The 25,009-nt window shown below is 47.0% G+C and overlaps 1 long non-coding RNA gene across 2 annotated transcripts; it reads right to left on the reverse strand.

Moving 5' to 3' along the window:
* Positions 1 to 5,631: 5,631 nt before the first annotated feature.
* LOC137849112 (uncharacterized) lies at positions 5,632 to 24,068 on the reverse strand. Of its 2 annotated transcripts, XR_011091687.1 has the most exons (5): positions 23,947 to 24,068; positions 12,516 to 12,659; positions 10,450 to 10,568; positions 10,061 to 10,203; positions 5,632 to 7,716 (listed from the first exon to the last, which is right to left on the reverse strand). It is a non-coding gene; the product is annotated as an uncharacterized lncRNA (long non-coding RNA). The 2 variants fall into 2 exon arrangements; XR_011091688.1 differs by lacking the exon at positions 10,061 to 10,203 and having other exon boundaries at positions 23,947 to 24,067.
* Between the last annotated feature and the right edge of the window lie 941 nt (positions 24,069 to 25,009).

Genomic DNA, 25,009 nt, shown 5'->3' on the forward strand with positions numbered 1-25,009 from the left:
AAAACAAGAGCAAATTATCTGCAAGACCCTGCTTCCAACAACTCTCAGATGTGACCTTTGAACACCAGTCTTCTACCCCTCTCCTCCCAGACTCTGGTCCTCTCCAGAAAGAATGGACCTTGTAGTCTAGTATAAACATTAGCATACGTATTTTGAATCATGGGTAAAAGGTTTTTAAGACGTTAAAATGACGCTCTGCAGCCAGAAAGACCTCTTTTTAAAGAAAGAAAAACCAGCTCTACCTCCTCTTCTGACCACAGCCACACAAAGCGCTTAAGAAGGAAGATCCTAAGACCCTTATAGATCCATTCTGGAAAGGCAAACTATTACCCTAAGAAGGAAAGGATTTACTTCTAAGCCAATCTTTGGTTAACACTAGTAACAAAACAGATGATAGCAGGCTACTCAAAACACATGAAGGTTCTGGGAATTCTGCAGTATGCCAGAGATTCATCTCTGGTGAATCCAGTTAGTCTCCCAGATTTACTCAGTAGGGGCTTCTCATCACTTCTGAGACCTGCCACCCAGTTTCTGACACCCAAAGGGAAAAATTAAGTGTTAATTTAGGAATCAAACTGACTGCAGGGACAAAAACCACTGATCGTCCCTCTGAGGGACAGCTGTGTTGAACTGGGATAGGAAGCCGACCTTGCCTATGCAGAGAAGACCACTCACTGTAGCCACATTTTGCTTTCCTCAAAAATGCAAAAAGCATACTCAGGTGAATCGACCATTCAAGTGCCTGGAAGATACCTGAAACTTCTTGTTCCTTTATTCGTTGCCATGGGAGGATATTACTCAGCCCCTGTAAGTTATCTGCAAGAACCTAATCCAGACCAGCAAGTGAAACCCCACAAAGCAACACGCTCATTCCTGGACAACTCCAACCCAAGGAGAGCCTGTACAAGAGCATGGACCTCTCCCTGGTGAGAGGAACTTCCCACTAACCTTGCTGCACTCAGATTAGTATCAAACAGGGGTAGGAAGATGTCTAAAGGCTGCACTAAGAAAACCAAAGAATTTGTGTTTTCACCTCCTTGTTCTCTCTGCCCTCTCCTGTTTGCTCCCCAAAATACACTACAAAAGTTTTTCTACTTCTCCCCTACCAATTCTACTGTGGCTTACTGAATAATGCAATCAAAGAGTAGTAGTATATATTTGCCGTGCCTTTCAAAATAGCGTTATTAGATCAATATAGGTCTGGACAAGAAAACATCAAGCAATGCATCTTCTTGAAACTCAGTCTTATAACCAGCTGATCTCTTTTCTCTCCTGCTTTCATCACCCCTGGAAGTCAGCCATGGAGAGGACTGAGGTTACCTGCCTCACTCACTCCTTCCATCTCCAAGGGCATTAGGAGATAACATTCAGCACTTAACTAAAGGAGAAAAGAGAGACAAGGGCACTTTTTCCAGAAAGCAATGGCTGCTTTTTTAGAAGGAAATGGCCTACTGAAGACCATCAAAAGATTCCCACTGGCTGCAGCTCCACTTGAGCAGTGCTAAAACACAAATTCTAGCTCCACAGTCAACAAGAACAGACCCTAGCCCAAATGCTGCTGTGCCCGCTTCAAGAGCAAAGATTCAAATGCTACTCTCAAACCGCTTCAGCATCGCAAAGCTGCTTTAAGCAAAAACAGCTTTTTTGCATTTTTTTTTAAACGCTGCCAACATGGAAAGTTTTCGGAATGCCAACTATAAAAAGGCATTTATAAAACGCTTACATGTTTAACTACATAGCTTGTACCCCATATATTTAATAGGGCAAGCTGGCAGAAGATCAACAGGCTCTTAATGCACACTGGACAACTATTAATTACTAGCGTCTAACAGCCCTTGAATTTTTAGCACATTCTGTTTATTAAACATACCGGGTCACGTCTACAAAGCTCATTTGGCAAGAAGCAGCTTCTTTTCTCCCAGGGCACAAAGCAAGGGTTTGTGGCTGATGAGACTGTTTCGCAGTCCCCAGCAGAGACCGGCTTTCCCCGCCACCTTCCCACTCCCCTGCAGGCTGTCACCCCTGCATCCCCTGCCTCACCAGCTACTCAAGCCTTGAGCAGGTAATTAAGCGTGATACTCCTTTCCATCCCAAAATAACACCGCACACAAAGAAGTCCTACCCAAAACCACACACACACTAGAAAGCTCTTACTGTGTTAGAATTTGAGTCAGGAACATTCACCTGACCCTTTGGAGACAAGCCATCGCCATCCCAGCACCCCACTAAGACAAAGCGATGATGGCGAGCTCTCGGCTCACTCCAGCTCTTCCCCAGCTAGTAAGGACTGCCACCAATCAAGGCTGGTTTGCACTCCTCATATCTCTGATCTACCAGTGTTATTTGGCAGCGTCACCAGCACAGCCCCAATCAGACCTCTGTGAGAAAGGCGGGTGCTTCGGTGAGGCACTGCATCCCCACCCCCAGTTGCCAGGGCACGATTTCAGTAACGCAGCTTTTGCTTTATTTTCAGGACAGGTTCATTCAACACTGCTAATTCTAACTGTAGAAAATGCCAGGGGAATTTACAACTACTTCTTTACAAAACTAGAGTTGTTCTCTCCCTGTTAAGAAACTACAGCTTGTTTATAAAGGAAATCCTTTTAAAATGACCAGAAGTGTCTGAGTTTGTGCCTCTTGCCTTTTGTCAGGGTGAAACCATGAGTACAGATGGTCTTAGGATGAGAGCCTGAAAATCTGGGCTCTAAAATGAAAGTTTATTTTGCAATCTACTCCCAGCATGGCCAGAAGAAACCAATGACCCTCTTTTAAAATGTTTGCTTTCTTCTATGAGCAAAGGTTAGCATTATGAAGTCTTTCAAGAGACTTTGTGGGAAAACGTAGTACAGGTATAAAGTATCCTTTACTCCAGGGATTGATGTCGATACCTGGCAGAGAACACGAAGGTGAGGAAACACTGGGGGCAGTGATCATGAAAGGACAGGGTACGCAATTCCCAGGAAGGGACAGGAAGGAAAAGCAGAACAAAAATAAGAAGGTTCAAGACAGCAGATCTCAAGGATCCCTGAGAACCAGCAGGTGAGGTCCTAGAGGAGAAATGTTGAAGGGCAAAGGAGCTCTGGAGAACTAGCAGGTTTTTAAACCCTATTAAGGCAGAAGTGCAACTGTGGCAATATAAAGCAAAGTGTAACAAGAAACCAATCCAGCAGAATCACAGGCTCTTCTGCAACCTTGCAATCCTCCAGCTGAGAAAAAAAAAAAAAGAAAAAAAGGAAGAACTTCAGAACACAGGGTCACAATCAGAGAGATCAATGCACAGAGTATGATACACCTAGCAAAGGATGTACAAAAGGGCCAACAAGAAAGCCTCTCCCTGTGCTGACATCAGGAGCAAGCAGACAACCAAGGAAAAAATTTGGCCAATGCACAAGGACACAAAGCTTGTTCCTCCGTGATAACAAGGAGCGTTGGCACCTCTTCTTCCTAATGACAAAGGAACAAACCAGATGAGACTAGGAAAGGACAAGTTAACAATACTTCTCTAAAAAGTGTTTTCACTCGGGTGGTAACCTTGCCCCGGAATGTGCTGGATGAACCAGCTGACGGAGCATCACGGTGGGTAGCAATAAGCTGAAAGTGTGTGGCCAACACAGAAATGCAACTTCAAAAAGACTACAAGACTGCAAGTGCAACGCCTGCTTTAGCAGGAATCGAGGATTTCTGTATCAGCCCCTCTTAACTTTGAATTCCTTGGGACACAATGGATTACGTGTTTGTGATTTCCACACCCCCTTGAGAAGACAGCCTGCAGATGATAACAGCCAACAGAGAACATTTCACACCAACACCACCACGTAGGTGTGGTGGCCACCTTGTAGGCAAAGGAGAATAGAAGAGTTCAAGCTTTGGACTCTGATTTACCCAATATTTTCACAATTTCACCAAGGAAATGTTCCGTAGAAGGCACTATTTTTAAAGAGTACATTATCGTGGTGGAAAACTTAGATCTGCGATCAGTCGCCACTGCTTCAGAAGGCCACCAGACCTGGCCAGAAGGACAGCTGCAGGGCGTGTGCGGAACTGGCCCCATTCAGCGGTTTCTTAGAGCTGAGCAGCGCAGGAGGCAGGCTTGCCACAGCCCCAGGTGGAACCAACACTTCTGGAGATGCAAACCCACAGCATGCCATTAGGAACAGATCACCCGCTGGCTGAGGACATCACCGCCCTGCTGGTGACAAGCTGTCGTAACCTGCCACTGGCTGCAAAACGCAGCGCAGGGAGGCAAAGAGCTGGGGAGCGCCTCCTCCACGAGGGATGGGATAGCGAGGACGGGCTGTTCTCCAGGCATGCAGAATCACAAACGGCCTCAAAACAACAGTGAGGAGGGATGCCTGGTTCTACCAGTCCCCCTGCAGACCAACGCTGCAGCATGCTGCGAGGGAATCACTGCTTCGTGCCTCTAAGCACAGGCAGCACGCAGCCATCAAGCAGGACTGACACAGGCTCACCTGGACCTGCCCTCCGCAGAGGATGCACCAGAGACTTCATGTCTCAGATTGTTTTACAAATCACGCAACACTCACTTTAAAGAGAAAAAAGCTGATAGGCATTTTTAGTTTTTTGTTCTTATCTAGACTGTTGTCAGAGAAAAAGGAACAATGTACCTACAGAAACTTCCCATTAAATATTTTTTGTGTGTTGCTTTGAGAAGTCTTTTTTTAGGTTTAGGAGTAGGAAAAATAGTTTATAATGAATAAATTTGGGAAAAAAAATCAAAACACATGGCATTAACTCAGCAGAATGTACGGATAAGCTATTTTAGAGAAGAAAACACTGGGGAAATAAGTCCAAAACCAAATTTTGGATATCTAAATATCCAAAGAAAACTCATTTTAACAGTGACAATAGTGAGTATTTTAGAAAGAAAACTTGGACATCCATGTTTTGAAATCAATTCAGGTAAAAAAAAAAAAAAAAGATTTTTCAGAAACATAAAAAACCCATGGCTGATTTATTTTTTCATCCCAAATCCAGCAGCTCAGAGCACTTCCCTAGAACACGCTGCAGCTGACCTCCCTCCAGCTCCAGGGGAGTGCTGATGCTCCCCCCTCAACCTGCTGCCAAATCACAAGGTGCAATTTTTCCTGAGATAGTCATGGTACAACTGCCTACAACTCGTGGCACTAACAACGGTGATTGCTTTAGATGAGGTTGGATTTGCCAGCTACCCCAAACAGAGGGGACTGAGCTTCACAAGGCTCTAGACAAATCCCCTTTTTGAACTCGCATTTCCGAAGTCTTAAGGACAGAAGACGGGCCATGCTGAAGAATTACACCCCAACCCTCAGATGTCAAAAGTACTCACCTTTTATAAGCAGGGCACAGTTTATAGAACAGCAGGTGCTGCTGAGCACCTCCCAGAGGCCTGCCGAGGGCTGTGTTGGTGTATTTCGTTCATTCCCAGCAGAAACAGGCACTGTGCTCAGCACAGCATAAGAAACCATCCCAAAGGCAGCCCTCAGGATGTGCAGGGTCACTTTCAGAGCCCACGATCGCTCCATCAAGTTACTCATTGCTGTAACTGGCTACCAAGTCACCTACGATACCTAACAAGACATACAGAAGCATTCCACTAGCCAGTGATCTGGTTACAGTCACCACTAATGCCATAAATACACAGATTGGCCATGGCAGCTACAAAAGCCAGTAACAAGTCCAAGAACACAAAAATGCACGCGGCTGTGAGATGAAAAGCACAGACTTCAGCCCCAGGAAGTGCTGGCAGGCTATTTTTTGTTCCCCTGTGAGCCTTTTACATAACAATAGCAATGAAAATGCTCCTCACTGCACAGGGTGAGCTGGGAACCCTCCACAGTAGATGCCCCACTGGGGCTTTATTGACCTCAAGGTCACTGACAGGAACCTTACCGCTATGCTCCCATGCCTGGATTTGGCAAACCAGCATCTAACCATTACCAAGGACCACGCTTAGCAGTGCGGTCTTTTGTACCACACAGAGCAACTGATCCAACTCCATCCTGCTCTAACAACAAGCACCAACGGCACTGACAGTGCCTCAGCAGAGCCCCAACGCTCCCGTGTGCCAGCACAGAAGCCCCCAGCCAAGCGAGACCCAGAGGCTTGCTCCCACCTCACCCGATGGACCCCACCAAAGTGTTTCCACAAGAAAAATGCCCAACAGGTGACTGCAGCGCTGGCAGAGCAGCACATAAAGGCACGGAGAGAAACATTCTCTATCGAAAGTAAAAACAATTGTGTTCAGAAATTACTTGGTTCAGGTTTTACCAAGGATGAGCCAGCTATATTCTGCCATCTGCCCCTCCCCTTTCATTTACACGGTTACCTCCAGGTAAATAAACCAGTGAAAAAAATAACACTGAAAAGGGTGAACAGGTCACCATATACTACTACAATTCTGTAAACAAAAACAGGAGAATTAGACTTATGCTGGGAGAAGAGTCTCGCTCTGTTGAAACAAGAACAGGTGACTGGAGATGCCAAAAGGCTTCCTGAACTTCCAGGCTCAGGTTCCAAACTTATTTTACAAATCTGCATTGCTGTCAGCAACTTTGATATCGTATTTCACATTTCCCTGACAAACTTCACCTCTGGAGTAGTCCTTTAATAAAAATAAACTTTGTTTTGATCTGTTTTCAGTTTTCAAGCACCTCTCCTGTAGGAGATTAATATTATTTTCTTTTTAATCTCTTCATTTTGCAGGGCTTACTGTAACGACTGTCTGCATGTACGTGGCCAAAAGCCAGTGCAAACAGTTTCAGCTGTTGCCTACTGTACAAGTTCAAGCTGGAGCCTTCAAGTACAGGTACAAACAATATAAAGCTACAAAAGAAGAAATATGAACACATTTCTTTATGGGATATTTTATTCTGTCTGGTTTGCCTCTTCCTCAGATGCAAAATAAAGCCTATTAATTTAAATCTTATTTAGCTGTTCCATCGCTCCACAAAAATTGATCGTGTTTTAGACACTCAGCCAGAGGACATAATCAAATCAGGTTTGCCTGGTGGCTGTGCCGCAGTACAGTGTCAGAAAGCCTCAGTCCCCACACTTGCTCTAATTGATTAAGGGATTCGGTCATTTGCACGTTTCCATTTAGACAATTAAGCTAAAGAGGCACTACAAACAGCGAGACCAACTGAGTGCAATAATGGATAGCAACGGACTATTTCTGTAGGGACAGTTATAAGTTAGGGATGTTGCTGTAACTAAAATTTGTTGGGTTTGGTTTTGTTTTTTTTTTTTTTTTACCCCCTCTTGCTTTTATTGCAACACCGCCTTGCAGGGGAACAACACAAACGAACGACCTGCCACATCGCTAACCTGCACCAACAAACCACCGGCCACAAGGGGAATGGAAGCAAGGGCCAGCGGCCAGCCCAGCAGGGGGCACAGGCAGGTTACCAACCAGCCCGGAGGAGGAAGGTCTCTAGAGCACAAGTCAAGCTGCAGCTTTTATAAGGCAGCCCAACTGTCCAAGTGTTTGGGGGTTGGCTCCACCCGCAATGCCTGGTCTGGGGCCAGAAGGCATCAGTCATGACCAGCCAGCTGCAATGACATCCAATTCCCAAGGAACGCTGCTGAACTACAGCATTTCTTGCCAAAGTGAGGAAGAGAAAACAAACAGGCTCCTTGGCCTTTTCCTCAGTGATCCTCGGAGAGCCGCAGTGAGTTATGCAGCTGGAAGTACTGGCAGCCTCTACAAATGTCAAAATCCTGAAAGGGATCAAGGAAAAAAAAATCACAGCAGTCTTATCTGCAGCTTAGTGCACAGAGCTGCACAACAAGGCCAGCAAAGCATAAAACCTGTATTAAAAACATTTTGCCAACTGTAGATCAAAACTATCGTTTCCTATGTCTCCAACAGCACAGATGGTAACTGCTAATAAGAAGGTAATATATTTATACTACCCAGCCGCTGGTGCTTGTAATTCTGCATTCAGCCTCACGTGATTAAGCATCTGCAAGGAGTGGTGGGTTTAAAGTAAGAACTGTGTAGATGTTGCTGGATGTTTGTGAACTGCAGTGACATGTAACAGGTAACGACAGAAGTGGATGAGGAAGTCTCCTTTCATCCAACTAACCGGACCTGGCGCAGCTTGCAGCCATGGGAAGGATTGTAGCAGCACAAGCACAGGGTCTGAAAGCGCTGCCAAAGCCGAGGAGAAAGCTTCGTTCAGTGACAGTTCTGGTTTATGTCAAGCTTAAGGTGTACATAAAATGAGCCGTGAGATGAGATGCAAACTGAACCTTAAGTCTTCAAATCCAGAGGTCAGAGATGAGCAGACAGCTGCTGTCCACATGGACAAGTCCAACAACTGCAACCCATTTCACCTACTGAAGGTGAATGAGAAAGTTTTTCGGCACAGTCCTCTGGAAAGCTATTTGCTTGTATTCAGGTTGTTACCATTAGCAAAAAAAGCATTCCAGCACTCAGTATGATTAGAGCTACATGTTTCCAGGATTCTTCTCAAAGTGCCAGATGACACCTCCAGAATGGTGAGTCACGTGGAAGGTAGCACACTTTGCCATTTATCCTAATTTACACTTGTTTGACCTCTCCAGCTCAGCCCCATACTCTAGGTACAGGCTGGGATACCGCTGCTAAGAAAAGCCAGAGTTGGGTCATTTTGAAGGGGAACAGCATTAAATGGTCTGCAGTGCAATACTAGGAACAAAACACTATGTTTTGGTGATGTTATTGCTTTCTATTTGCTGTTTATGATGTACCTTCTGTGTAGGGACAGAGGGACACTAATACGCATGGCGGTCTTCCTCCTAGCAGTACAGCCACCACTGCAGAATTAAATGCACTACTGCTAGCTGATACTTGGAAAAAAGGAATAAGCAATACATTTTTTGTTGCAGTCATCAGATTGTTATTACAGGCTCTGAAGAAAAGTGGTAATACTTGCCAGTTGCTGTCCTTTCAAGCCAGGATACAATGAAAGCCCATCAAGAGCACCAATTAACATTCTGGAATAGGCTCCCAAACGCAAACTTAACAGGACAAGTGGTATCTGATGCTTATACTTAATACTAATATGGAAGGCAGCGTCAAAGTGCATTCAAAGTTTCAGCAGCACTTTTGTGTGGATGCTGTCATTTAAATATTCTCTTGAAACATTTGCATTATTAGAACTTGATGACTGTGAGAGACAGGAAACAGTACTCAGAAACGCAGCTGTTTCGGCATGAAAATACTGGTACATTGGACACCCAGGCTCAGGGATGGAATAGCTGCTGCTGGCAGACAGCCCCCTAGGCTAGACAAATAGCAGAGGACGTGCAGCCCCCATGGTTTGAAATAGCTAGCAAGGCAGAAGACAAAAGAGCTCAAAGAATAACCTCTGTGTCCTCCCACTCGGTACACTTTCACGTCATTGCTTTTATTTCTGCTGAGCTTCTCAGTCTCACCGATCCCCTCCTGCACTCCCCCAGCCTAGCAAAAAACTTCCTCTGAAATCCAGGCATTATGGTGAGTTAGCAGTGCCAGAGCAGCTGACAGTTCAGATCTAGGCAAAGCTCATTTCCTTCAGAGAAATGACAGTGAAGTAATTCCTTCGAGAAAAGGGTCACTCTACTAGCTAAAATGGAAAATCATTTATTAACTACTGTTTTAGAAAGGCAACAGTTATGTAGTCATCACTTTTCTCTCACTGAGAATGTGAATTGCAGTGTGAAGGTAAGACAAAAGATCCAGTTTCAAAGAAAACAACAGAATATTTAGCACCTTGGTGGCTCTGCACAACATGAGGGCCTGTCCATGTGCTCCAAAGCACCACGAGCCAGTCCCAGACAGTGACCTCAAAAGGGAACCATACTGCTGTCAAGTGCTGGCTCTTGCCAACCCTTTCAGAGCAGGGTGCAGAGGGACTTGTGGGCAGTTGATAGAGAAAAGCCCATCTCCTGTCTCCCTGATTTCTCCTTCCACCAGCTGGTCTGAACTTGCTGGGGCCCCAAGATGTGGCTGCAGAGGACCCTGCTCTAGGGAAGGTAGCGCTGGGGAGCCATCACATCTTATTCAGCCTCTAGGAAATACAGTCTCCCATGCACCTACCTCAGGCCCAAGCCATGGGCTCCACAGCTCTCCGAGGAGGAGTGCAGGCAGATGCACGAAGGCAGGGGTGAGCACAGCTCCCTTCCTCACTCCTCCTCCTCCTCCCACTTCCAAGTGGAAAAGGACACACGAATGGCACTGCCCTATGTTTGAGGATAAGGACAGGGACGGAGTGGTGAAGAACAAAGCCCAGCTGGCCCACACAGTTGAGTAGAGCAGGGCACAGGATTAGCACCGTGGACAGACATCCCTCTTACGTAGCTATTGCCCTGTTCCTTGTGTTGCTGTTCACAGTACAGGATTCCTCTCCCCAAGTGCAATAGCACAGAAAGACTGTAATACATGACTAGGTGATCTCCCCCCAAAGCAAAACTGCAACAATATCTTACCTCCAGCAAAACACACATTTGTTGGCACAAGCAAGGCTCGGCGTGGCTTCCATGCAGCGATGGCTCTCAATTCCATAAAATGTGTGCTTGTAGCAGCCGCCTCGGCCTCGAAGCATCGACTGGCAGCAGAAAAAGACACAAATACTGAGAAAGTTAAAACACATTATCTGTAACCAAGCCAAGTGCAGAGATTTCAAGTCTGCTCCCTGGGCATATTTGCAGTTTTCAATCACTAGTAAATTTGGTGTTCAGCCACCTGTGATGGGTACAGCGAGCCAGGTCACAGCTATGCAACAGGTCAGAATAATGACAGATGCAGTCTGTTTTAAGAAATTTTTAATAGGCATATCACCATGCAGTCTGATTGTGTAAGTTTCCTCTCACACAGCTTTAAACTTGACACCATAAGTGCCTTGTTTCTGTAAGGATCTATCCAATCAGCATCTTCTCACTTGCAGCACCAAAGCATAACTGTGCTCCACCGAACCTTTTAACTGAACCAGCCAACAGAAGAAAGCAGGTAAAGCCACTTAAGCCAGAAGAAATATTATTGCAAGAGCCCAATCAAGAGTAACAAGGATCAATTTAAACGCTGCACTATGAAACACTCAGTTCTTTCCATGTGTCTAGTAAAGCATTTCTTCTAGCACTAAATTAAACGAATATCCTGACCTTATAAACCCTCATTCACACCAGTCATTGGCTCCAGCAGCACATTGCACGTTCCTTCACAGAGCTGCAGCAGCCTTCCCACCGGAATTTGTCTCCTATTTAGTATGCAAGTTGCTTGGAGCAAAGACTGTCTTTCATTATCTCAGTTAAATAATAATAAATGAGAAAGGATCTTTACCATTCTCCAGAGAAAATTTGAAATATAACATAATAGCTTTTAATCTATCTTCCTCTACCTGAAGTGTCCTAGTGATCCAAGAGAAAGTTTCCACTGAGCACTAGGGAAAGAATAGGTAATGCCTAGCATATGTACAGCATTGCTGGAAGATTAAACAAAATAGAAAATATCACTTATTCTACCCATCCCTCAAATGACAGAGGTTTCAGGAGACTCACAAGTTCTAGGAGAGCAAGTTGTATTATGGATTTCATAAAACAGGCAAATTGGACCCTGCCTTAAATTTGCAGGGTTCATGCTCTTTTCCAGAATACGACAGACACAATCATTTTAATCTGAGATATCACTGTGGAGCGCTGCTTAATACTATTCCTCGTAGCCCTGGCTCCTTCTCTCCACTGATACAAATCTGGAACAAACTTCCTGAAGACACTCGCATATCGGTGTGAATCTGAGTCAAAGCCACTGCCTGTAACCAATTTCAGCTCAATTTATTAGAAGGCTTTATGTTCAATTCCTGCTTAAGCTAAAAATAGTATGGTACTATCTAAGCACACAGAGCTGCTATTTATTTTGTGAAATGGCTTTACAGTGCTGCATTAAATTTCAGTTCTTTAATAAAAATAGGTTCTCTGGTTTTCTCTCAGTCACAGCATTGATGAAGTCTGACAAGTTTTTTCTTTAAACATTTTGTGGCCTTCTCTGACGCTAAAAATGATGGAAGAGAAATATTTGCAAGAGTAAACAGCAGAAGCATCACTGGGATCAGTATGTCTCAAATATTCATGACAATACAACGGTGGGCTCTTTAAGCTGTTCACAAACTGTCTTTTGATAAGACAGTTCATTGATACCAGCCATTTCAATAAAAACCTCACTGCAGCCACCCACTTAGGTGATTGCCATTCAAAGAGCTCTTTTCAAAAATAAACAAAGTTAATCATGCAGCAAAAAGAGAGCTGAGAGACCAAGGAACTGATCGCTGCCACAGCTCAAGAATTAGAGATGCGCTGGCATTTTGATGAGATGCTGATTCCTGGTTTATCATCCTGCAAATGCTGAAGGCTTGAGCGCGTTAAAATCAATGTTACTCCTCAAATGTATACCATTACAGGCCAGCTTTCAACTTCAGAATCAGAAAATATGTTTGCATCTACAAAAAGTTATAAATAATATCAACACTTTGTATTTCAAATATTGACAAAGAAACAATCACCTTTCACACCGTCTTCCACTCAATCTGCAAGATTTGTAAGTCCTCAGCTCTTGATCTTCTGCTCAGACGGTAAACTCAGCACGTCAGGGACATTCTTTGTTCTGCTGAGATGACAGCAGCTGCTGATCCATGGCAGAAGCTCTGCTGCAAGAGAAACATTAGTAAGTGAATATCAGAATAACAAGGTATAAAAGAGATGCTTGGAAGCTGACAGAAATGAGGCATGAGACATTTTGTCTGAACACAAACTGGATCTCTATTCCTCTTCACATTCTCCACTCACTACATTCTTCCTAACAATGGTGAAAGGATGGGACCAACATTTGTTGATTTCTCTTTTCCTTCCCCGGAAGCTGTTTTGGCCCCTTTCACTACCCAACCACATAGCAATGGACAGAAAAGAGGGTCATAAAATTCAACCCTTCATTTCTTTCATGAGCATTTTTTTGGCTGCTCTTTCTTATGCAGCACAATCAAAAAGTGATTCTAGCCACACTGCTCCTACACCTGCCTCTGAACAGCATCTTTGAGCTGAAATGAGCATCCTTGCAATCAAACAGTACTTTCTGAAGGAAGAAATAGATTATTGGATAGGAAATCTGGCCTCTTTCCAGATGGGTGACTGGGGAATAATCATAGCACAAGAACAAGCATAGCAGTTCTGCAGCCAGGAAGACATAAATCGGACATTTCAAGCCAAGGCCTAATCATTCATCATCTACACTTAACATCACTCTTTCAGTCAAAATATTTCACCTTCTCTGTCTGTAGGCAGCCCTAGACACTGTTACACGTGTGTCACAGTGTGGCCGCTCCGTCCTCTATCCCTGCCCCTTCTATTTTTCTTCTTTGCAGAAAGGACAGACTTTCCTTTCCATACTTGTGCTGCCCTTCATAAAAAAAAGGATTTCTGGAGGAAGTCTGAGTCCACATGACAAGGACAAAAATCTTGAAGAATGAACATAAACGCTTAGAAACCCTTGATGGAATATAAAAGAAGAAAAAAAAAATCACTCTTCTTCCTGTAAAACATAACGTTTGAGATAGGTGTCTCAAAAGAGAATGCTTTGGCAGTTATTTCCTTATAGCAGTGCAAAACTCAGTGCAGTAGGGTTTGTTTTCTTTCTCAGGGTATCCCCTGGGCACGCAGGCACCTACACGTGCTGTGTGTGACAGGGTTATCCCTTTGCATGTGCAAACCAAGCTTGTGTGACTGGCACCTCCTCTTTGCTTCAAATCCCCAGAAGAGCTCTAACCGGAGTCTTTTTCCCACTTGCACCTGCCATTTTGAAACATTTTTGGATCAAGTCCTCAAACACATCATGGAACTGCTTGAGTGGACCAGAATCATAATACCAAAAGATCCTTAAACTTTGTTAGAGGAAAACAAGACTTAGAGGAAAGCAAAGAACTGCACAAACAGAAACAGTTGAAATAACCTGTCATAAAACATCTCTAGATGTGGTCCAGCCTTACGGCCACTGACCTAAATCACAGGTCTTCTAGAAGCATCATTCTCAGTGATGACTACAATACAATCAAAATAGTGCACCCTTTCCTTCCCCAGTTCCCAAACCCCAGTACAATAACATATACTGACAAAGAGCTTCTTCGACCTCCCAAGAGGGAGGCTTAAAGAGCTTCTTTAAGGCTTCTTCGACCTCCCAACCTCAGGCCAGCTTCCTAGTCACTCTGCAACAATGCTTGCAGGCAGAGATAATCATGGAAGTACATAGTTCAGGCACCTAAGCTCCAGATAATACTGTGCAGCCCGGACATGAAGCCTTGCCATGCTGAGCTGAACTGTCTGACCATGGAAGACACTGAAACCTTGCCTCTGGCCACCCTAGCATGCCATGGACCAAATACTAGCAGCAACCTCCACAGCAGCTGGGGTGTTGAAAATACAGGCAAATAAGATTCAATGTCAGTCACTGCCACGATCCAAAGCATAAATACAGCCCTTTGTGTTGGTTCTGTCTATTTTTCATTTAAATCAAATCTCTCTTTTTGTGCATGATCAAAACCTGAACACTAGGTTAGATCTTTAAAAAAAAAAAAAAAAAAAAAAGCTGTATGTTGTCCCTCAGGAGCAGCTCAAAGTTCCTAAAATAACCTCTTGTCCTCTTCCCAATTGTCCTTTATGGGGCTGTTGAGTCTCACAGAAGCTGCAAGACTGCTCCATTCATTGAAGCTAATTAGGCCTCAGCATCTTTTCATATCCTTTGATGGATGGCTAACTTCCTGATCAGACCTCTCGGTCTTCAACGTAATCCTAATGATGTTGAACTTCAGCAGTTCCCCTGGAAAAGGAGCAGAGGTGTCTCTGCCTTGCATGCAGTGCTACGGGGATACTATGCTCTACAGCAGTGAAAGCCACTAGAGAATGAGCTGTGAAAAACCATGACACGGCTGTGCACTTCGAGATGTCTTCTGCTTTTGCCTTCTTGTGGCAGAGACACGGCAATATAAACAAGTCCACAGTCCTGCTGGTATCCAAACTGCAGCTATTCCTGCTGAAAAGGCTTGTGCAGGAGAATTTTACCTCCAATGTAGCTGGCGACTGATCCTCAGACAGTGCAGTTCGGAGACAAAGCGGGGCTGCTCCCTGCACAGGCTACCCAAACTCGTTAAGGCCTGCTATTCCCTAGAGACCAGTCACCTTCTACGTGCTGCCATCACAAGCTCTAAAAAGCAGAAACTGCAGCAGCAGAGTGTTTTCTTGTGCAACGTGGCTGATCTTGGTTTGGAGAACAGCCCAGAAACACTCTAGCTTACAACTCAGCCTCTCTGCTGTCAGGAAGTGTCAGAAAGCCCCCGTTTTCCCACCTGCTTTCAGAGATCAAAAGGACAGTGAATAAAGGGTTCAGCTCAGGTGCTCTTTGAGGTCATCCCCAGGCAATGAACACGTCTGACTCTGGAGGAAGGCTGGGCTCCTACAGGACAGTTTGGGATCCCTCGGGCAAGGGATGGCTCTCCACTCTTGACAGCGTAAGCAGGCGTGGAACCAGGCAGATGCAGGTTCAAGAGAACAGGCAGGTTCTCACACAGCCAAACTCATGTCTCTGTGACCTGCCAGGGTCATGGAGTGGGTCCCCTACGGGGTAGAGAGGTATCAGGGAAACTAGCCATGTCTGTCCTCGATTCTTAAACACTTCTTCTCCTGCATGTGCCATCAGAGGGCAAGCCCATTCCTTGCTTTCCAGGCAGACAGTAGAAAACTAAGCTAATTCCTGACAAATGTAGTCATTGTGAGCCTGAACTGCATCAGAAGACACTTTTGGGAGGACTGGCTGTCTCTGCAGCAAAGCTTTTGAAGGTCAGCCAGTCCTGACAAGTCACTGGGACAAAACAGTATTTTACAGACATTCCACATACTAGCTTCTAAAGATGTTCTCTGAGATGTGGTCAGAGGAGATAGCTGGTCCAAAGGACCAGGATTAAACCTGCAATGGCAACCTGCACTCCCATCAGAACATGAGAAAGCCCCAGCCAGCAGGATGATACTAGAGCCCCCTCCCCAGAACATTGTCTCCATTGCACCTGCCCATAAGGGCTTTCCTCTTCTTTGGAGACATTCTACCCACAGCACTGACCCTGCAGTGCTGCTGAGATGCACACACCAAGGATTCAAGCTGTGCCATGAGGCAGGACAAGCTGGATGGCACATGAACACAGAGGAAAAGCACATGCCTGCAGCTGCAGCCCAGCAGCCAGCACTCGCCCACTACCTCCCAGGTCCCACATCTCCTGAGACTCTCCTCAGGCTCGCTCCCATGCTAACACAGCAGATACTGACAGGGCAGGCCTCATTCCTCCTCCAGTGGACACGACTTTTACAGAAACCAAAGACTGTTACATCCCCATCACAGCTCCCTTCTTCCACCTCTGTAGTGAGGCAGGTGAAGATTTGAGGAAAAATAAACGGGAGCACACAGGCTGGGGCAAGCTATGCTGCTTTCGTTATTTGAGTGTGATTGAGCTGTTGCTAACAAGTTTTCCACAATCACATAGTTAAGTAACATGCCTTTGGAGAAGAAAAAAAAAGCATAACAGAGGGGAAAGGAGAGGGGAGAGAGTAAAGAATCACCATGGTCATCCTGTCTTATAAGTCAATTCAGTATGAGGAGTAGCTCTCCCTGAGCAGATCTATAACTCTTCCCTGGCTTCCGCTGAAACAAGCTGCATTCACACAGACTTGCCCAGCTCACAGGACAGCCCAAAGAGCCCAAATGCATTGTGGTGTCTCCTGAGGGGCATGGGCCTGCCTGGGGCTCATCCCAAAGAGTCCCTCTCTGTGCTCAAAGGGCAGGCAGCCACAAACATCCTTTTCTGTCAGTCCCCTCACCCATGCAGCAGTGCTGATTCTACTCATGAGGAAAACACCCCCATGACACTGTTCAGCGTTGCCAGATGTCTCTAATGGGATTTAGACTATCCTCCACGCCCTTATGTCAGCTACTTTTCCAGTCACCCTGGGGCTCTCATTATAATCGCTTTGGTACCACAGAACAGCCTGCTCTCTTACAAGGACTTTACAACTGAGCTGATGTCCCCCTGACTGTACGACTGTTCCGAGTGTTTTTCCTCAGCTTCCCCATGTCAAAAAAGCTCATCTGGGACAAAGAAATTGAAAAGCTTTGACTTGGTTAAAAGGGGAAGGAACCCTACAGCATCAGTCGGTGGGTCAGCAAGCCCATGGCCTAGCACTGAGGAGCAGGTGACAGTTGCTTTTCTGCTACCAAGAAAGGGATCTAGCACAGTCCACGTGACTTACAGCTTGTGTTAGCAAAATGTCCTCCAAGGTCTGTACACACACCCTTTTACCAAGCTGTTTCTAGAACACCTTAAAAACAACCGGCATTGGGTGTTTGTGTTGGGGTTCTGGGGGAAGGCAGACAACAGTGACTACATGAATTCCTCTTGCGGTCAACCTTCCTCTGAAAGCTGGCAGACGACGCTGATGTGTGCTCTGAACAAGTACAACCCCAGCCTCACTGCTTCCCCGCTCAGGGAGATAATAGGCAGAAGAACAAACGTTGCAAGAAGAATAGGTCTGCGGCATCACAGGACCCTTCCTCTGACAGTGCAGAAGTGTGGACCACATCCCTCCAGCCTGGTCCTGCAGCACACCAGCAGATCCTACATAGTCTATTGTACAGCCTGTGGTTCACCTCCTGCCATGGGCAGCCAAAAAGAGAGGCTGTGCTGCCCCGGAAACATATGGTCTTCTTTGCTAAGCAGCACCAGGCAAGTCTAGCAACAACTAATTCCTGCTCCAATGTGAACAGGCCTTCTTCATGTGTTCCAGTAGTCACCATTTCTGATTGCAATGCTTTCAGTGGGGGCAAGCAAGCAAGTTCTGGCTCGTCAGGTGTTGTCACTAACCACCTTAGAAAAAAGCACCAATCCAACTTAGTTTTTTTATATAGCCATCAATGTATCTTGGGCTTCACGTTTTTGTCTTAACAGAACAAAAGGACTTTTTGCATGAGTGGTACATCACACCTCAAGGAATGAGACACCACCATCAGCCCACCCACAGAGCCAGGACCAGCCTCTGACCCTGTGGGTCAGGCCCTCACTAGCTGAACGCGTTGCAGCAGCCTAAGGGACTTGTCATTTCTAGTCTGCAGCTAGTAAAGTCATAGTCCTTGACTGGACTCCTCCTCCCACAACATACCATATCCGCCACTTTGAACTGAGGAAAACAAGGCAACATGGTAATGAAGCTCTGAAACATTTCAGGAGGTGCAGTCTGTGTCAGAAACACGTTGTGTCCCAGTCATTGCCCCCAAAAAGTGCTTCCAAGTCATAGCATTATTTCCTTCTTGTTTTTCTTCTTGTTTAAAATGGAAAAAAAACAAAACAAAACAAAACAAAACAATATTCAGCACTTGTTTTTTGTTTTTTAATATCAGGGAGAATTGCCACTTGCCTTTCTGACTCTGTAAAACAAACAAAAAAACAACAGCCAAAAAAAAACCAACTGCCTTTTAATCTTAATGAAAACACAGGTTTTCACCTAAAAACAGGTGCTGCCAGGAAAAACAAACAAACAAAAAAAACAACCAACCAGCCAAAAACAACAACAACAACAACAAAAAAACTGTCCACCTTCTTGAAGTCGAAAGCCTTCACCACAGAAATACTAAGCACTTTGGAAATCCAGGAAAGACAGGAGTTTCTCCTTCAGGCCTTCTTGCTGGTGAACCCTGCCTGATGAATATGCTGCACACAGAAAAGGATTTCCAGGAACATCAGGGATATCTAAAGACACACCACTCATGTTGCCTCTACTTGGATATTCCAAATACCCCTGGGAATCCTATGGTCTTTCTATTTTCCACAGTGCTGGTCAGCAAGGATCAGGTTTCCCTCAGACTCACTCTGGCTCACCCAGACCACAGCATCTTCACAGGTGCCTGTCACTTGGGACAGAGCTTCTCAGGGCCCCAGATTCACCTTTCAGGTGCTCTTCACAGGGGAACCTGCCTTGCAACATAAAATCATAGAAAATCCTGAGTTGGAAGGGACCCATAAGGATCATCAAGTCCAACTCCTGGCACCGCACAGGTCTACCCAAAAGTTCAGACCATGTGACTAAGTGCACAGTCCAATCTCTTCTTAAATTCAGTCAGGCTCGGTGCAGTGACCATTTCCCTGGGGAGCCTGTTCCAGTGTGCAACCACTCTCTCTGTGAAGAACCCCCTCCTGATGTCAAGCCTAAATTTCCCCTGCCTCAGCTTAACCCCGTTCCCGCAGGTCCTTTCACTGGTGATTACGGAGCACAGGTGAGTGCCTGCCTCTGCACTCCCCCTCGCTAGGAAGTTGTATGCTGTGATGAGGTCCCCCCACAGCCTCCTCTTCTCCAGGAGGAACAGGCCAAGCGACCTCAGCCGCTCTTCTTACATCTTCCCCTCTAGTCCCTTCACCATCTTCATCATCCTCCTCTGGACACTCTCCAACAACGTTGCATCCTTTTTGTACTGTGGTGCCCAGAACTGCACACAGTGCTCGAGGTGAGGTGGGACTAGCACAGAGTAGAGTGGGACAATCACCTCCCTCAACCAACTAGTGATGCCGTGCTTGATACACCCCAGGATACGGTTGGCCTTCCTGGCTGCCAGGGCACGCTGCTGGCTCATATTCAACTTGCTGTCAGCCACAACCCCCAGATCCCTCTCTGCGGGGCTGCTCTCCGGTGTCGCATCGCCCAGTCTGTACGTGCAGCCAGGCTTGCCCCGTCCTGGGTGCAGGACCCGGCCCTTGCTTTAGTTAAGCTTCATGTGGTTGATGATCGCCCAGCCCTCCAATCTGTCCAGATCTCTCTGGACAGAGATGATTAGCAGATGTGTCCAGTGGAGCAGCACGGCCTGGGGACGAGTTGACCATGGAGGAGAGGAATGTCATGAGACCGCTCAGCCTGCAGACACACCGTCCACTGGCAGAGGTACAGACTCAGCCCTGCTGAGGACCTGTGCAAGGTGGCTCCATGCCCCACCCCAGAGGAGGAACTTATTGCAGCAGAACAGAGGAAGGGACACAGCAGCTATTGACAAGCTGAAAGACGAATCTGAGGGTCCAAATGAGCCATGCCCTCCACAGGAATTACCTAGAGTAGCCACTGCCCAAGAGGCCCAGAAGAACCACTGCCATTTGGAATCTGTAAGCAAAATCCAAGTAATGCTTGGCAAGATCTGAGGAGGCAGGAGCGCTTCTTGCGGTTTGCCTGAGAACAGGCACAAACAGCAAGCTGACAGTGTGCTACCAGATAGTCGTTAACACAGTCCCTCTCATTAGCCTGACCACTCTTACTACTGGTGCCCAGAAGCTGCTACTGAACACAAGCTGTTGGCTGCTGTGCAGCTCAGCCAACCTGCAGGGCCGTGCCAGCTGTTGGCTTTTTGTCGGCAGTCGTTTGCAGTACTTTGGACTATACCATTACACCTTCATACTGCTTTGGTTTAAGAACTTTCTGCAGACCTAAGAGGATTCAAGTCCAAATTAGTTTCAAAATACAAGGTTCTAGACATAGTATGGAAAGAGTTTACGCACCGAATAACAACATTAGCAAAGACCTCACATTCCTGCCTTGCGCGTAGATTCAGAACAGAAGAAGAGAGTAGTAAGAATAGTGCCATGGGCCACTGCACACAAACCAAAGAAAATTATACATGTTTTTGAGCAAGGGGGAGAAAGGAGAAAAATCAATGCCTCTCTTCCTGTATACCTTTCACTTCTAGAACTAGACTTGTGTGGAAGTGTGTGAAGACTTTGATCCCTTCAGTTATATTTCTCTGGACAAGAACTACCAGCATATAAGGAACTGTTCCCCTTTAATTTCACACAATCACAGAATTGCTCAGGTTGGAAAGGATGTTGGAGGTCATCCAGTCCAACCCTCCTGCCCAGTAGGCTCACCTATAGCACATTGCACAGGATGGCATCTAGATGGGTTTTGAGTATCTCCAGAGAAGGAGACTCCACAACCCCTCTGGGCAACCTGTTCCAGTGCTCCGTCACCCTCACGGTAAAGAAATTTTTCTCATATTCAGCTGGAACTTCCTCTGTTGCAGTTTATGCCCATTGCCTCTCGTCCTGTTGCTGGGCACATCTGAAAAGAAACTGACTCCATCCTCTCAACACCCTCCCCTCAGATATTTATAGAGATATTGATGAGGTCTCCCCTTGGTATCCCCTTTTCCAGGCTAAACAGGCCCAGTTCTCTCAGCCTGTCCTTGTGTGACAGGTGCTCCCGTCCTCTAATCATCTTAGCAGCCCTCATCCGAACCCACTCCGGTACTTCTATGTCCCTCTGGTACTGAGGAGCCCAGAACTGGGCACAATACTCCACGTGTGGCCTCAGCAGGGCCAAGCAGCTGGGGAGGATCACCTCTCCTAAGCTGCTGGCAACACTCTTCCAAATGCAGCACCTGAAGTTTGCACAGCATGGAGGGAAAACACACACACAAAGCAATCCTGTGCAGAACTCCACGTACTGGCACTGGTCTCCATGTTCTGGTGCAGACCTTGAACCGAGAAACATGCCTCTGAAATTCAGCACTCTGCAGTATTCCCAGTATCTTCCTGTGGTCGCTCATGCAGAAGAAAACTAACCTGATCATGCACAAGCTCAGGGCAGGCAACGTAACAGGTTCTTCCACGTCTGGAGGTGGTCTTTACTTGTGCTTGGGGTTTTATCAAGCTTGAGGACTACATGTTGGGAAACAACTTCTGCATAACCTTTCAGTAAATGATATGAAAGGAAGATTAAAGAAAGGAAAACCACACGCACTTAAAGAACACTGACTTGGGAATGTCATGCTGCATACAGAGTCATTCATTTCACAAGCAGCCTAGGAATCCTCTTCAGTTTTAACAGTATCAAGCTCTTTGGAAGCATTACAGCCCAGATGGCTAAGCAGCACTAAACACACCGCTCTATTTGCTGGCAGTTTGCTTAGAGAGTAATTTACTAAAACTTAGATGGGTGAAATCACCTAGGGATGGTTAGATACATTAGATAGCACGACGCTTGGAAGCATGTGCCATATGCCTGCTACCAAAGGCTACATTACGGAAGCAAAGGAGTCTCTATGGCAAGCTCCACACTTAACTGCAAGCCCAGCTGCAACCGAATGCTTGCGGTTCTGCTGCCCAGCTGCTCTTCCCCACAGCAGCCATAATTGGCACAGAATGCAGCTGAGAGGCTCTGGTGGAAAAGAATTTCACTTGCTATTCCCTGGAAGTTTTCACTGGCTTCTTTCAAGCCTCCTTTTCTTCCAGAGCACTCCTACCCCAATAGCCAATCTGAGAACCCATCTCCACACTGCCATCTCTACCATCCCCTTTTGCACAATGGGGCCAGCACCTCGTTTTCAGTTATGCTGAGTCCTTGCAGATGGTCCCAGTGCCTCTCCCCCCCCCCCCCCCCCACCTCCAGTCTTCCCACCCAATTCAGTCCCTGAGCTTACTCATCACAGGCAATTCAGAAACAGTGAACTGGACCACAAGCGAAGTGCCTCTCTAGTTGATGTCAGGTAAAATGTACACAGAGAGAAAAGTTCCGCTTTGCAGGCTTCTAGATTTTTTTTCCCAGCTTTGATTTTTATCAGGTTGTATAATAGCCTTCTCAACATTTCATGATTTGCCTTGTTACAGATCACCCAATATGGGAGTGGGAACTGCAACAAAGGAAAAGTGGAGAAAATGGTTCACTGAGGGCTTTGTATCTCACATCACTACACTTCATCTCCAGTTCTGCAGATTCTTCTGCATCGGTAGGACTGCTCCTCCAGGAGGAGACCCTTATAGCTAACACACTTCCTGGTATTTCTGGTCTTACAGCCCCTTTAGACCATTGGTCTGATATATATCTCACAAACAGGTAAGTCTGGAACCCAAATCTGCCACGAAGGAGAAACCTCAGATAGTTGCCCATTGCTTTAGTTACAATCATCTTCAACAAAAGAGCCACAAAGCACGCAGAGCGTTATCAAAAACACAGAAGGTAGAGATCAACACCTACATCCAGAACAGGTTTCTCAGGTGGAATGTGGCAGGTGCGTTTCAGTGCTTAGATAGCCACCGTAAGCACATACAAGTGGAGCAAATCCGACCAAAATCCATAGCACCTACCAGACAAACACGCACAGGGTGTCTGATCCTACCTACTGTCCCCTGCAGAGTTCTGATTTCTGCATGTCATCAGACCCACAGAGACCCTGCCTCTGCACAGCAACACCAGTGCCCTTGGTCACGAAGATCCCCTCTGGAAACCAGTTCACCCACCACTCACATGTTAAAGCCGCTTTGACTTCAGCTCCCTCAACCTCAGGTAAAATTGCTCCCATCATATTTTCCCATTGCGGTTAAAAAGCCAGTATCACGCACTGAATTCTACAACTGAAAGCCTTCTTTGAGAAGAGGGGAGCATCTAGAGCTTCTTCCCACGCAAAGGAAAATCAGCTCACGGCATTTGGTGCGAGAGCGAGATCAGGCCAGGAACAACCAAACAAGTCACACGCAGACAGCCACGCAACGTGCAAGGTCGTTAGCATTTCATTCAGACTGACGGAACACAAAGAGCTGCCATGCAGGTAGGCACGCATTTTTTGGCTAAGAGAGAAGAGCAGGACGCGAGACCACAGCCCAGAGCCGCTGTTTTTCTGCTGGACCCGACGCAAAGCGGGGCAACCTCTCCCCTTTGTACTGGGCTGACCACTGCCAGCAAAGCCCCCGCCGTGGCTCTCGCGCCTCAGCCGGCAGCTTTGGGCCGGACAGCACCGAAGCCAACCGAGCACGTCGGGAGGACACCGGGAGAAGCCCGGGAGAAGCCGCGGCAGCGCCGCGCTGCCCTCGCCCCCCCCCCGCGCCCCTGCCTTGCAGCCGCGGCTCGGGCGGCGCCGCTGGGAGCGGAGCTCGTTACCTGCTGCGCGGAGGCGAGCGCAGAGCCGCCGGCGACAGCGGGACAGGCGCGGCCTCTGCCCGGAAAGGCGGAGCCGGGGAGGGGGTGCTGGGGGCGGTGGGGGCGGTGGGGGCAGGGGGCACCGCCCCCGGCCCGCCCCGCGCAGGAGGGCGCAGCGGGGGTCCCGGCGGCCCTCGGCTCCGCGCCGCCCCCTCCCGTCCCTCTTCCTCGCCGCCGCTGCGCCCTGCTCGGTCCCGCTGCCTGCCCCTTCGGGGGCGGCTGTCCCGCTCTCTCGCCCCCCGCAGGTCTCCTCCGCGCAACCTCCGCTGTTTCGGAGAGGCTCTTTCCGACTGTGCGCCGCGTCTCCGGGCAAGGCTCGGGCTTGCTCGGTCTCTGCAATGTCTTGAGGAAGACAAGTCCGGAATCCTTACAGAGGTGAACGCGCTGCAACTCTTTGCCCCGGGTAAAAGCAGCAGCGAGACTGGGAATGCGTTCCCCAAAGGCAGACACAAAGCACATTTACACGACATTCCTCAGCGAGATGAAAAGAGATGCATGAAGTACCCGCAGAAACACAAACAGCACCAACGGTCTCATCCTGTTCTCGCTGGATGCTTGGCATGAAGGTCCATTACTGAGAAAATGATCTATGGATATATAGATATACGTACGCACACATGCATGCAGATATGTGTATTAGAAGTAGAACGCTTCAATTGGATGGGACCTTCAAAGATCATTGAGTCCAGATGCCTGACCTCTTTCAGGGCTAGCCAAAAGTTAGAGCAGTTACTGAGGGCGCTGTCCAAATGCCTGTTGAATCCTGACGTGCAACCACCTCCCTAGGAAGCCTGTTCCAGCGTCTGACTGCTCTCATGGGAAAGAAATGTTTTCTGACGTCTGGTCTCAGCCTGCCCCGGCGCAGCTCTGTGCCATTACCGCGTCTCGCCATCAGCTACAAGGAGCAGAGGCAGGCACCTCCCTCTGCGCTTCCCCCCTCCTCTGGAAGTTGGAGAGTCACCCCTCAGCCGCTTTTTCTCCAAGCTAGAAAACCTGAGTGTGCTAGGAGACAAAGCTGTGCATT

The sequence above is a fragment of the Anas acuta genome, unplaced genomic scaffold (genome assembly GCF_963932015.1).
Source record: "Anas acuta unplaced genomic scaffold, bAnaAcu1.1 SCAFFOLD_38, whole genome shotgun sequence".
Lineage (NCBI taxonomy): Eukaryota > Metazoa > Chordata > Aves > Anseriformes > Anatidae > Anas > Anas acuta.